A 14,938-nucleotide genomic window follows, 5' to 3' on the forward strand; every position below is an offset into this window, starting at 1 on the left:
ATCTCTACTAAAATACAAAAAAATTAGCTGGGCGTGGTGGTGTGCGCCTGTAATCCCAGCTACTTGGGAGACTGAGGCAGGAGAACTGCCTGAACCCAGGAGGCAGAGGTTACAGTGAGCTGAGATCACACCACTACACTAAAGCCGGGGCAACAAAAAAACCCCAGTCTGTCCTAAATTAACAATAAAATAGAACATCGTCAGTATTTGTCTTTGAATTAGTATCTATTATGTGTAATAAACTACCCCAGAACTTAGTGGCTTAAAACAAGAATATTTACTGTCTCACAGTATCTGTTGGTCAGGAATCTGGGTATGGCATAATTAGGTCCTCTGGCTCAGGGTCTTACACAGTCATGATGCAGTCAAGGTGTTAAAGAAGTTGCAATCATCTCAAGCCTCAACTGGGGGTCAGCTTCCCTGCTCACTTGGAACTTGGTTGCTGGCAGGATATACTTCTTCATAGGCTGTTGGACCGAAGGCCTCAGTTCCTCGCCAGCTATTGGCCTAAGGCCTCTCTCAGCTCCTTGCCACATGGGTCTTTCCATAGGGCAGCTCATAGCATAGCAACTCGTCTTATCAAAACACAGGGAAGGAGATTACACAAGGCTATAAATATCAGAAGGAGGAGGTGATCATTGGAGGCCATCTTAAAAGACTACCTACGGCTGACTTCTGCATACTATATACTACACCTAACTTCCTTTCCAACATTCCTGAGAGTCAAGAGTGTTTTTTAGTATTAGCATAAGCTTTACTTCCCAGAAAATACTTGTATGACATTGCTATAAGATATTTAAAAACTCTTAAAGATAACAGTATATGTTTTAGAAAAAAAAAAAAAAACAGGACAATAGTTAAGTGCCGAGACCAGCTCGGTCGGGGGGACCCTAACCCAGCGGCACTAGAGGAATTAAAGACACACACACAGAGAAATATAGAGGTGTGAAGTGGGAAATCTGGGGTCTCACAGCCTTCAGAACTGAGAGCCCCAAACAGAGATTTACCCCCTTATTTATTAACAGCAAGTCAGTCATTAGCATTGTTTCTATAGATATTAGATTAACTAAAAGTATCCCTTATGGGAAATGAAGGGATGGGCCAAATTAAAGGAATGGGTTGGGCTAGTTAACAGCAGCAGGAGCATGTCCTTAAGGTACAGATCGCTCATGCTAATGTTTGTGGTGTAAGAATGCCTTTAAGCGGTTTTCCACCCTGGGCGGGGCCAGGTGTTCTTTGCCCTCCTTCCGATAAACCTTCCACCGTGGGCGTTATGGCCATCACCAGCGTGTCACAGTACTGCAGAGATTTTATTTATGGCCAATTTTGGGGCGAGTTTTTGGCCAGATTTTCGGGGACTTGTTCCCAACAGTTAAGCAAATCATTCAGGGATATGTCACTAACAGTCTAGGAGGTCTGGGTAAGGGATAAGGAAGCATTACCCTGTGACAAGAGCAACAACTTGTTTTATAATTCCTTCAGACCCATTCAATGGTTCTCACGTAATGCAATGCTTAAAAATTGGGGGGAAAAAAGCTTAGATTTCTTTTAAAGCATTAGTTCATGCCCATAAAGTGAGACTTTTACTAACGTGCTATGTCACATTATTTCAAGTTTATGCAAAATATGACCACATTCTATGTCTCTGTGACTATGTAAATAGTGATTATGTGAATGCTTATAAAAATAAGGCTTATATTCCATATATGTCACTGTGTGAAATGTTTTTGAAATTTAATCCATTAGCTCATTTGGACCATGGCATTAATTCAAAGTCATATGCTTGATATTCAGGTAAGTTTTCTAGTTTTGGAATAGAAACCATTGTTGCTAAAAGTCTTATCCTCCTCTAGGTTGGTTTTAAATATATATATATACACACACACATATACATATATATACACACACATATATGTATATATACCTAAACATGTACATATTTGTGTAACATGTATATTTTTGGGCATATAAAGATTGTGGATAGATGGGGAGAATTTATCACCACCCTTATGAAAACAACTCAAGTTACATTACCTCCAAAAAGAGGATCAACATCATGATTTATATATTCCTCCTCAACAGTCATCATTTGTTTGCACAGAAAGTGGTTATCTGAGAATACTCATTCTACTTTTATTCTGATATTTGTGAATATGAATTTGATTAGAAACGCTACTTTTAATATGTTTGCTAAGAGTCCTGTTACAGTTGTGACAGATACTTTTACTCGCCAGTAAATTCTTCTTTTGTGACAATTTTTCGTCACTATAAAATGTTTTGTACTTGTTATTTCCAAATTTATGGCTATGTAGATTGCTTCCAGTTTAGTGATCTGAGATAAGATGTATTACAAAAACGTATTTCCATTTCTGTGTCATCAAAGAGAGAAAATGGAGAAAAATACAAAGTTCATTTTTTCCTCCAAATTTTGTGTCTGTGATTAATGAGCTGCTGACTTTGTGGAGAAGGATTCCCCTCCTCCACAAGGGTTTCAAAGCATTGTTTGTGAATCGGAAAAGCAGAAGCTCTCTCTGAGTCCAAAGTTTCAGTTGTTTGAACTCAATGCAACTCATAGTGTGTTGAGGAACAGTAACCAGAAAGAAAGAGAAATTAAGTTAACCATTGCTCTCTTCTTTTCACTTGTTAGACTACATTTGTTTAGCCTTGACCTCAAATTTCAAATGGAGTATTGATATATTAAAATGCCTGTGGTCAAAACCCGACGGGAAACGAAGTGTTGTAAAAGATAGCTGAAGAATCTGTAGATATATTCGTTTGCTAGGGCTGCCATAACTAAGTTCCATCACAAATCGGCTCACTTAACAGACATGTTTTGTCTCATGGTTCTGGAGGCTAGCTATCTGAAATCAAGATGTTGACAAGATTGGTTCCTTCCAAAGGCTGTGAGGGGAGGGTCTTTTGTCTGTTCCAGGCCTGTCTCCTAGGCTTGTAGACGGTGTCTTCCCTGCAATTTCGTATCACCTTCCCTCTATGCATGTTTCTGTGCCCAAGTTCCCCCTTTTTATAAGGAAATTTGTGATGCAGGATTAAGTTCCACCTTTTAACCTTACTTGAGCTTGATTACTTCTGTAAACAACCTATCACCAAGTAAGGTCACATTCTAAGGTACTCAGGTGTGAAGTCTTCAACACACAAACTTTTAGGGGAAACAATTCAGTCCATAACATTGTCTTATTCCATTCAGTCTAACATAACAAAATATCACAGACTGGATGTTTTATTCCTCACACCCCTGGAGTCTTAGAAGACCAAGACCAAAGTGCCACTAGATCTGGTGTCTGGCAAGGGTCCTCTTCATAGATGGCTGTCTTTTCACTGTGTCCTCACATGGCAGAAGAAATAAGAGACTTCTCTGGGGTTTCTTTTATAAAGGCACTAATTCCATTCATGTACAAATGTTTTAGAGGGTATATAATAACTATTTTCAAATTTCTGAAAGACTGTGCTGAAAAAGAGGGATAAGATTTTTCTGGGCTGCTCTAAAAGACAAAACTAAAATGAATATATAAAACTATTCATATATTAGTTTTGTAAAACTAATTGTCATTAAATATAAACAATACATTATTTGAGAACTTGTATATTTCATAAGAAAGACTTTGGATTTTGCAGTCATTGAGACAATGATGCAAAATCACATCACCAATAATTGCTAGCGGATGAGGACTTACATTTTTGCCTTCTCTCAGTCTTGGCTATTCCCTGTTAGTAAAACAGGGGTAATGACACCTATTTCATGTGATTGCTGTGAAAGCTATATGAGATTATGTATATTTGACATCTTGCACTGTGTTCAGCCCAGACTACAACCTTAGAGAAGATGATTAATAATATTACTATTACTATTTTGAGTTTTCTAATTATTCTAAAGTAAAGAGACTATTTCGAAGAATTAAAATACTGGGTAGAGGGCCACTTTTCACAGATATTACAGCAATTCTTATATTGTTTGGAGGTCAAATAAAGGATTTTTAAAAGTCACTTATACATTAATATTTTATGGTTCTAGAAGTAGATGAGAAGCTGAAAGTAGATTGAGTAGCCTTGGTTTTATATCTTCCTCAAACCCCCACCCCCACTAGACAAAAACTACAGTTTCTATTGCTTACTTTGGTTGTATCATTCCTCAACTACTTAATTTCATAACTTGTAGCAATATTTCCCCTGTCATTGTTTGATTAATGTTTAAAAATGCCTGTACAAACACCAACATCAATTTTAATGTAATCTTCAATGTCAAATATTATCACAAAATGCAGCACTGAATATTCAACTGTTGCAGCTCCTTGAAACTGAATGAATGCCCCTAAATACAAGTCTGTTGTGGGTTTATTGGAATAAGTACAAATTAATCTCTTCCTCATAAAAGGAAATATAGAGGATCCATCATCCACTCATTCGTTAATTCCTAAGTCATCAAGGAATTGTGTGTCCTGTTGTGTGTCCTGAGACTGCTAGGCATTGGGAATACAAATGCTTAGCAGTCTCAGGGCACACAACAGGGTATACATCAGGGAAAGTGCCATCTTGCAGGAGCTTTCAGTTTAGTGGAGAAAACATCCAGGTAGACATTTTTTTTATGACAATGTTTACTGCAGGTGATATGGTTTGGCTGTGTCCCCACCCAAGTCTCATCTCAAATTGTAATCCCCATGTGTTGGAGGAAGGACCTGGTAGGAGGTGATTGGATCACGAAGGCAGACTTCCCCCTTGCTGTTCTCACGTTAGTAAGTGAGTTCTCGTGAGATATGGTTGTTTGAAAGTGTGTGGGGTTGTTTGAAAGTGTGTGGCACTTCCCCCTTTGCTCTCTCTCTCTCTCCTGCTCTGCTGTGCTAAGACGGACTTACTTCCTCTTTGCCTTCTACCATGATTTTAAGTTTTCTGAGGTATCTTAGTATGCTTCCTGTTAAGCCTGTGGAACTGTGAGTCGATTAAGCCTCTTTTCTTCATAAATTACCCAGTCTCAGATAGTTCTTTATAGCAGTGTAAAAATGTACTAGGATAGCAGGTTACTAAAATGAGCACTTAGCCACAACTTTGATGGTCAGGAAGGGCTTGGAAGAAGAAGTGTTTCTAAGCTTAGACTATAATGGTTAGTAGGAGTTCACAGGTAAAAAGGAGGAGGAAAGAGTGCTCTGGAAAATATAAAGGCATATGTGAATGTTCAAGAAAAAATATGCATCAAAGAAGGAATTAACCTGGGGTGAGAAGGAACACAATGTGGTGGGAAAACTGTATGAGCCCAGAGTCAGAAGACCTTCTGTAGCCGTTAAGTAGTGATGCCCCTTTCCCATCCATGAATGCAGGATGCACTGTGTAACGCTAAGAATGCGAGGCAGCTTTAGTGTTCATATATTATTTAAGATCTCTTATGCAAATTTTTTAAATGATGACACTCTTATAATGAGATATGAAAAACAGATTGGGGATGACTAGATGTTGAGTTGCTAAAAACGAAATCTCTTTTTTCTTATCTTTGCAATAATTCACAGTGCCTAGCATGGTGAATTTATGTAAAATTGAGCCAAGATATGCTTCTCTAGGCAAAAGGAGTTTAACATGGAGTCACTCCACAAGTACTGGTTTTTCCATTGGAGAACTGAATAAGAATGGTCTCGTTCTGTTAAAAGGAAAGCTCAGTCTCCCATGGTGCAAAATGAAGCTCTCTGTGAAGTGCTCTGCGGAGTACTTAAACCAGAAGCCAGATCACGGAGGCCTGATGGACCTGTAGCAGTGGCTCTTAAACTATTTTACCACAAAATAAACTTGGTGATTTGTTGAGAATACAAGTTTCCTTGTTTTAGCTTCCTACAATCTAATTGTGTTGCCCCAGGCAGAAGCACATAAGTCAGGTATACACTCAAGTTTCATTGCCAGAACCAAGTCCTTGCCCCTCACGTCGTATCTTTCCTGTGTTTTCAACCTTTCATCTCACTTTAAACCCTACTTCAATCCTTGCTTCAACCACGTGGAAGTGGTTCAAACATAGCAGTTTATTCATGCTTCTATGCCTTTGTTATCAGCCCTCCCTCTATCTTAAAATGCTTTTGCCCTTAAAATGCAGTGTTCTGTTCCCCAGGTAACTGCCCACACATATTTCAAGACTCATCTATTTTAAATTTCTTCTCTGCCTTTCTTGTTTAGACTTGACCACTCACTCCTTAGTGTCTTTACTTTAACCCTGATCTGTGATGTAATCTACAAAACATTTCTCCACTTATTTTTTATACATTTCTTTCTTCTCTATTACAGTGTTTGATACAATAAGCACTTAATAAATGTTTGCTAAATGGATAAACGCATGAATGTATGAATGAATGAGATACATTCTAAAACAGGGCTTAAAGCATGGATTCTGCAGTTAGACTGCCTGGTTTCAAATCCTTTCTCTATCACTTACCAGGGGTGTGAATTTAGGAAAGTTACTTTAAGCCTCTGTCTCAGTTTCTCAATTATAAATGAGAATGATAATTATAGTATCTGCCTCAGGTAGCTTTTAAGAGGTTTTAAATAAACTAATATTTGTAAAGCTGTAAAGCACTTAAAAGAATGTCTGGAACATAGTGTTATCAGTGTTCATAAAATAAATGAATATACTACAGCAGAGATGAATGTTTACATTTATATCTAGAAACAGAGATTGAGAGCAGAGACAAATCCAGAAGATGTAAGAAGAAAAAAGTGATGGGCTTGATGATTGAGGAAGAAAAAGGACTGGGATTAGTCCCAAAAAGTCTTGGGATTCTAATAGTCACTAGGAGTGGTCGGCAAGTTTCTTCCATTAATTCATTACTTTTAATTATTTGATCATAAGAAAGGAGAGTCTGGCTTTGTGGAAAAACACACAGTCAGTTTCATTAGAAAAGAGAGAGTCAGATGTTTTTAAAACAACAACAACAATATGCCCTGAATAGTAGAGAAGCAGAAGAGTGATTGATCTACAAAGGCAAGACTCAGATTGAGACCACAGTGAACCTGCAAAATAGAGGAGCCCCTGGGTGGGAGAGGATATAACCGGAACTCTGGGAATGTAACGTGCATGGTGTGCTCATCTGACAGACAGGGCAGCTTAGGGGAATGAGTCTCTGCAGCATTGTAGTGAAGAGAGGATACAGGACGACTGTAGAACCACAGCTCAGCCAAGAGTAAGTGTAAATTTCTTGATCTCTCTAAAGTCTCTTTTCTGTTAAATGCAAATAATAATGCATGCTTCATTCAGCAAGTTATTGTGAGGACTAAATGAGACAGTATTTGAAATTACTATGTAACAGGAAATAAGGTACAGATAATCCTCAGTACAAGCACAATAATGTGGGACTGTAAAGATGATTGTGCAAAGCAATCTTAATAATCAATGAGAAAACTAATGATCGGGACTTGGCCTTTAAAAAGTTTTGCCAAAACATCAAAATCTTTCTTCCTGTCATTGACAAAGGTACAAGGAAATAAAAATAGTAAAACTAATACCTAGTACAATATAATTTAAAACATGAGAAATGTTTAAAACTAACGTGTTTTACTTTTCATAAAAACTTATCAAAAGTAGTTTAAACCATGTCTGCCCCCTTGTCAAGTAACTGACAATGTGGAGCACCATCTTTTTTTATGCACTGGTGAACTGTCATACGCTTTTCTAAGTTCGGAATGCCTTCCAGCATTGTATTCTTTGTTCTTTCAGTGTCTTGAAACACTTCCAAGAGTTTTTTCTAATGCTGAAAATTTTCTGCCAGCATTACTTCCTCTAGGACATCTTCATTCTGTTCATCACAACTACCTTTCTCATTTATGTTAAGTTCTCTTTCAGTAAATTTCCGTGGCCTCATACCTAGAAACTCAATGACAGCAATGTCGATATTCCATTGTCAGCTGTCTTCTTATTGGATCTAATTTCACATCCAGCATTATTGCTTTTCATTTCTTTACTGCACTTTGGTCTGTTGCACAATTTCTTCTTTTAATCATCTGTTTTGTAAAATGTCACGTGAGTTTATGATTGGAAGATGTGGAGGCAACACAATTACATGCTTTGCTGGGTGGTAACTGAGTAACAGATGTGCAGTAGCCATACTGAGGTGATCCGTTACTGATCATGGTGTGCATCTGCTATTTATGTAGTGATTTCTGAACTGAAGTGCTATCAGTGAGGTTAGAACTTCATGAAATTGCAGTTAATATACCATAGTTAATGAAATGTGAACCATGTTATTGAGGGACTGGTGTTATTTAACTAAACCATGGTAACTGAAATTGATACATATGAATTAGCAAATCGAGAGCTGCCAGTATTTTTAATTTCATCCTTTAAATGTTCTTAATTTCTTTTTAATCAGCAAGACTTATGTTTTTATGCACACCATTGTGATGAGGATCCCAAGATTTTGATGGCTAAGCTGCAATTTGAGTAAGAGGTTCAGAATTAGGCTTAGTTCCTAACCCCACTCTCTGCGTGATCCTCCTTCCCACACCATTCCAAACATATCAGTGTGGCACACACCCAGGCTGAGAACCACTGCTCTAAAGCCTTCCACATAATTGAAAGTTTAGTCACTCTAGCTTTGAATTTTTCTACTTAAAAAAAATTATTAAGAAAGCTGTTGATTTAGAATTTTTGTGTCTTTGCTTTTAATTATTTCTTCTTATTTTGTTTTTGCTTATTTCATTTCCATTTGCTCATTTCATTGTAAAGAAATGGCTCTGAGAGAAATTTAAATTACCTTTGACTTTTCAGGCTGTGCCCCTAGATCTCACTTCCACCCCTTTTCCCTCTTTCCATCTCAAGAAACAAAATTAAGAATAAACATAAAGGGAGACAATGTGAGTGAGAAGGAGACAGAAATATAGCCCCATGTAAATTAAAATGTCAAAAATAAAAAAAAAACACATATTTTAAAAGGATTTTTCCATTAAACATAGGAATTAAATAAGAATTTATGTTAGAGAACTAGGTTTGGGGAGACAAAAGCTTTCATGAAAATGTTTAGATTTATTTTTTAATATCAAGTATTGCAAATATTCTACATACTAAATAATAGGGAAATGACAGAAAAAAATATACTAACTAGGTGGAATATTACATAAATTTAGTGAATGTAATTGTCAGTTTTAAATACATTGTAGCAAGAAGAAAAAATGCAAAAGATACAATGTGAAGTGAAAAAAGTAGGAAACAGAATACCTTCCCTGTAAGACAACAATGCAAGGGAGTTGATGCTTCTGCCCCTTTCCTCACAGCAGGAATGCCATTGCTCTCTCCCTCCCAGCACAAGGAACAAGGTGATGCTCGGCCAACTCCTTAGAGTTACTGCTCAGAAGAAACACTTCAAGGAGAAATAGTAACTGGCATGGAAAGGTCCTGTTATCTTCAGGTTCCTGGCACTAATAGAATCAAAATACTAGACAAAACCCATCCTGATGCTTAACATAAGTTTAATAGTATGCTCCACTCTGAATTTCTAAGCCTACCCCCAACCACATCCCAAATGGTGTACCAGTGTGGCCCACTGCCAAAAAGAATATAATAATATTCCTAATAGTGGATCATAGTTATACCCAGAGGAATAGAAGGTCAATTTACCTGGAATTCCTTCTCCTCTTGTTGTGAAGCAGGTTCACTGTGTACTGGTCACCAACTTGTCTGAGTCCAGTGAGACAAAATACCTGGGCATACAACAAACTGCATGAAGAGACTTTTTACTACTTACAGAGAGACAGCAAGGGACAACAGAAGCCTGTGACACCTTGTAAGCCAGTCTGCAAGGCTCAAGAAATTTGCCCAGGATAGATGGAGTGTCCTCAAAGACTCCTTACAGAATTCCAGTCACATCCTGGTGGTGTCCCAGCTGGCTTGAGACCAGAGAGGTTGTCTCTTCTGATAACTTTGCGTCCTGAAATGGTGCAAACAAATGCATAAATAACTGATCTTTTGGTCTTTTGAAGGAATCTACTCCCCAGTGTGTTTCTAATTCTCTAGGGTAGAATGTTTAGAGGAGAACAAATAAACTCCCCTCTTGATAATATTAATCCTCTTTTATAACATATCTGGACATGTGTTACTTTTCTATTCTCCTTTTACCGTGAGTGAGAAGAGAGAAGAATAAAAGGGATACCAAGATATAAGGACTGTGAAATACTGAAAGCTGAGGATTGGGAATTCATAGAAACTATTTCTCTGGATACTATTTTTCTTACAGCACAACTACATGACTGAAGACAGAGCTCATCTGGGTCAGTGTTTCAGAAAATGTTGCCAAGTTACTTCTTCAGATGCAGATTCCTGGACCTCAGTGCAAACTACCATGTTAGAAATGAGAGTTGGGGTGAGATGGAGGAGAGGTGATATTGATAATCTGCATTTTTTTAAACTTTTATTTTAGTTTCAGGGGTACATGTGAGGGTTTGTTACATGGGTAAGCTCATGTCACAGGGGTTTGTTGTATAGATTATTTCATCACCCACATATTAAGCCTAGTACCCAATAGTTACTTTTTCTGCTCCTCTCCCTCCTCCTACCCTCCATGCTCAAGCAGACCCCAGTGTCTGTTGTTCCCTTCTTTATGTTCATGAGTTCTCATCATTTATCTCTCACTTATAAGTGAGAACATGTATATTTGGTTTTCTGTTCCTCTGTTAGTTTGCTAAGGCAAATAGCCTCCAGCTCCATCCATGTTCCCACAAAAGACATGATCTCGTTTGTTTGTTTGTTTGTTTTTTTAATAACTGCATCATATTCCATGGTGTATATCTACCACATTTTCTTTATCCAATATGTCACTGATGAGCATTTAGGTTGATTCTATATTTCTGCTGTTGTGAATCGTGCTTAAATAAACATTCATGGCCAGGTGCGGTGGCTCATGCCTGTAATCCCAGCACTTTGGGAGGCCAAGGTGGGTGGATCACGAGGTCAAGAAATCTAGACCATCCTGGCCAACATGGTGAAATCCCATCTCTACTAAAAATACAAAAGTTAGCTGGGCATGGTGATTCGTGCCTATAGTCCCAGCTACTCAGGAGGCTGAGGCAGGTGAATTGCTTGAATCCAGGAAGTGGAGGTTGCAGTGAGCCAAGATCGTGCCATTGCACTCCAGCCTGGTGATGAAGCAAGTCTACGTCTCAAAAAGAAAAAAAACAAACAAAAACATTTGTGTGCATGTGTCTTTATGGCAGAATGATTTTAGCTCTTTGAGGAATCACCATACTGCTTTCCACAATGGTTACACTAACTTACATCCCTACCAACAGTGTGCAAGTGTTTCCTTTTCTCTGTAACCTTGTCAGCAACAGTTACTTTTTGACTTTTTCTCAACAGCCATTTTGACCTGTGTGAAGTGGTTTTGATTTGCATTTCTCTAATGATGAGTGATATTGAGCCTTTTTTCCAAGCTTGTTGACCACGCGTATGTCTTTAAAAAAAAAAAAAAGTGTCTGTTCATGTCCTTTGCCCACTTTTTTTTTTTTTTTTTTTGAGACGGAGTCTCACTCTGTCACCCAGGCTGGAGTGCAGTGGCCTGATCTCTGCTCACTGCAACCTCCACTTCCTGGGTTCATGCCATTCTTCTGTCTCAGCCTCCTGAATAGCTGGGACTACAGGCGCCCACCACCACGCTCAGCTAACTTTTTTTTTTTTTTTAATAGAGATGGGGTTTTTCACCATGTTAGCTAGGATGGTCTCAATCTCCTGACCTCATAATCTGCCTGCCTCAGCCTCCCAAGGTGCTGGGATTACAAGCGTGAGTCGCTATGCCCAGCCCCTTTGCCCGCTTTTTAACGGGGTTGTTTGTTTTCCTTTGGTAAATTTGTCTTAGTTCCTTATAGATGCTGGATATTAGACCTTTGTCAGATGGATAGTTTGCAGGTATTTTCTTCCCATTCTGTAGGCTGTCTGTTTATTAACAGTTTCTCTTCCTGTACAGAAGCTCTTAAATTTAATTAGATCCCATTTTTTAATTTTTGCTTTTGTTGGGATTGCTTTTGGTGCCTTTGTCATGAAATTTTAGCCCATGCTTGTGTCCTGATTGGTATTGCTTAGATAAGAAAATCTAGAAGAAACTATAAGAAACCCCTAGAAGACACTAGGGTTTTTAGAGTTCTGGGTTTTACATTTAAGTCTTTAATCCATCTTGAGTGAATTTTTGCATATGGTTTAAGGAAGGGATCCAGTTTCAATTTTCTGCATCTGGCTAGCCAGTTATCCTAGCACCATTTATTGACTATAGAGTCTTTTCTCCATCGCTTGTTTTTGTCAGCTTTGTTGAAGATCAGATGTCTGTAGATCTGTGGCCTTGTTTTGGGGCTGTCTATTCTGTTCCATTGGTCTATGTGCCTGTTTTTGTACCAGTATCTTGCTGTTCTGGTTACTGTAGCCCTGTAGTATAGTTTGAAGTCAGGTAGTGTGGTGCATCCAGCTTTGTTCTTCTTGCTTAGGACTGCGTTGGTTATTTGGGTTCTTTTTTGGTTCCATATGAATTAAAATTTTTTTTCTAGTTCTCTGAAGAATGTTGTTGGTAGTTTGATAAGAATAGTATTGAATCTATAAATTGCTTTGGGCAGTATGGCCGTTTTAAGGATATTGATTCTTGCTATCCATGAGCATGGGATGTTTTTCCATTTGTTTGTGTCTTCTCTGATTTATTTGACAGTGTTTTGTAATTCTTATTGTAGAGATCTTTTACCTCCATGGTTATCTGTAGTCCTAGGTATTTTATTCTTTTTGTGGAAGTTGTCAGTTGTGAATGGGATTGCCTTCCTGAATTAGTTCTCAGCTTGGCTGTTGTTGGTGTATAAGAATGCTAGTGATTTTAGTACATTGAGTTTGTGTCATGAAACTTTGGTGAAATTGTTTATCAGCTGAAGATTACGGAGTTTTCTAGATATAGCATCACGTCACTACTAACAGGGATAGTTTGACTTCCTCTCTTATTTGGATGCACTTTATTTCTTTCTCTTACCTAATTGCTCTAGTTAAGACTTCCAATACGATGTTGAATAGAATTGGTGAGAGAGGGCATCCTTGTCTTGCGTCAGAGAACCTGCTGTTTTTGTTCAGTGTTTAAAAAAACTTTTCATTGTAAAATCTAACAGATATAGAAGACTATATAAAACAAAGCAAATACCCTTGTAACCACAGCTATTTAAAAAAATATATTTTTTCCATCCACCTATCCTAACCACAGTCCCTTCCCTCTTTTCAACAGTAATTACAGTCCTTATCTTTATGGTAATCACGTCTTTATTTTCTTTGTAATTTTATCACCCAAATGTTCATGTCTAAGCACTAGTTTAGTTATGCTTCATACTCCTTTTTCTAGAACAGGAGTGTTTTGTTTTTAATTGTTCCTCCTTTTGTTTATTTCTTTTCTTTTTTCAACGTGTTTTTGGGAACGTGATATTTGGTTACATGACTAGGTTCTTTAGTGGTGATTTGTAAGATTATGGTACAACCATCACCCAGGCAGTGTACACTGTACCCAATGTGTAGTCTTTTATCTCTCACCCCCTCCAACCTTTTCCCCCAAGTCCCCAAAGTCCATTGTATCATTCTTAGGCCTTTGCATCCCCCCATAGCTTAGCTCCCACTTGTAAGTGAGAACATATGATGTTTGGTTTTCCATTCCTGAGTTACTTCACTTAGAATAACGGTCTTCAGTTCCAACCAGGTTGCTTCAAATGTCATTATTTCATTTATTTTTATGGCTGAATAGTATCTCATGGAGTGTGTGTGTGTGTATATATATATATATATATATCATAATTTCTTTATTTACTCTTTGACTGATGGGCATTGGGCTGAAAGAACTTACATTTTTAACAACTTATTTAAGTGATCCTCAGGAACTCTAAACCGTGGGAATCACTGCTAGCCTAACTCCGTATACACCTAAGGAGCAAGATCTATAGCCTCCAATGTATCACATTTTATTTCCATAAGCCTTCAAAACTGATCAAGGGTGATGAAGATGGCATTATTTATCTCAATTATGTATTTCCATTCTCCTTCCTAAAAGAAAATTATATGCCTCTATCTGTTAGCATATGACTTGAAATGCTTGTCTTTGCGAATACTCCATGGTCTGAGGAGGTCATTTATATCACACTTGGCCATGTAATTTACTATGGCCGATGCAGTGTGAGTAAAAGTGCTATCTGCCACCTCTGGGTAGATGCTTCAAGAGCTATCCCATGGCTCTGTCACTGTTCTTTCCCTTTGCCACAAGACCAAGATAAGGCTCTTTCCTTTAGTCTCAATCACCAAATAAGGAAGATATGTGAGGCAGACCCACAGCTCTCCTAGAACCTACATTGACAGAGTAGAAAATAAACTGTTATTGTCATAAAGCACTGAGACCTTGAACTTGTTTTTCTTTTTTAATGGAGCATAACATAAAGAAAGATTTCCAATCCATGGAGATAAAATAGTTTTTAAAATTTTCTTTCCTATGACAAATATATGGCCACATAAAAGCAAAAAGTAGCTTGTGCTGCCTCTAAGGTGGTGCAGTAAGTGCACTTATGAATGCCTAATGAAAGGACAGTTCCAATGTGTATACTAGCTACATACCAGTTTCATCCTGCCTTAGCACTCCCATCCTGCACTGTCTCAAGGACAGCAATAGAGCTTTAATCTGTCTTCAAAACAATGGAAGAATGGATTATTTGCCCTGCCCTCCTCCTATACGTATATACAGTTTGGGCAAGAGGAATACCACCAGGCAAATTGTTTTCAAATCTATCTAATTTCTTCAAGGCTTCTCCTGTTTGTTTTTCTAAAATCACTTTCTCTCCTTCCATGGCAACAGGACAAGACAAAACGGTTCTCTTTTAATATTCAAGAGCTGTTGCTCTCAGACAATGTAGTGCTGTTCAGCAGAAAAGCCCTATTCAGCATATTAAAAATCCCATTAACTCTTCCCTTCTCATC

The sequence above is a fragment of the Trachypithecus francoisi genome, unplaced genomic scaffold, assembly GCF_009764315.1.
Source record: "Trachypithecus francoisi isolate TF-2019V2 unplaced genomic scaffold, Tfra_2.0 Lachesis_group1, whole genome shotgun sequence".
NCBI classification, from domain to species: Eukaryota; Metazoa; Chordata; class Mammalia; order Primates; family Cercopithecidae; genus Trachypithecus; species Trachypithecus francoisi.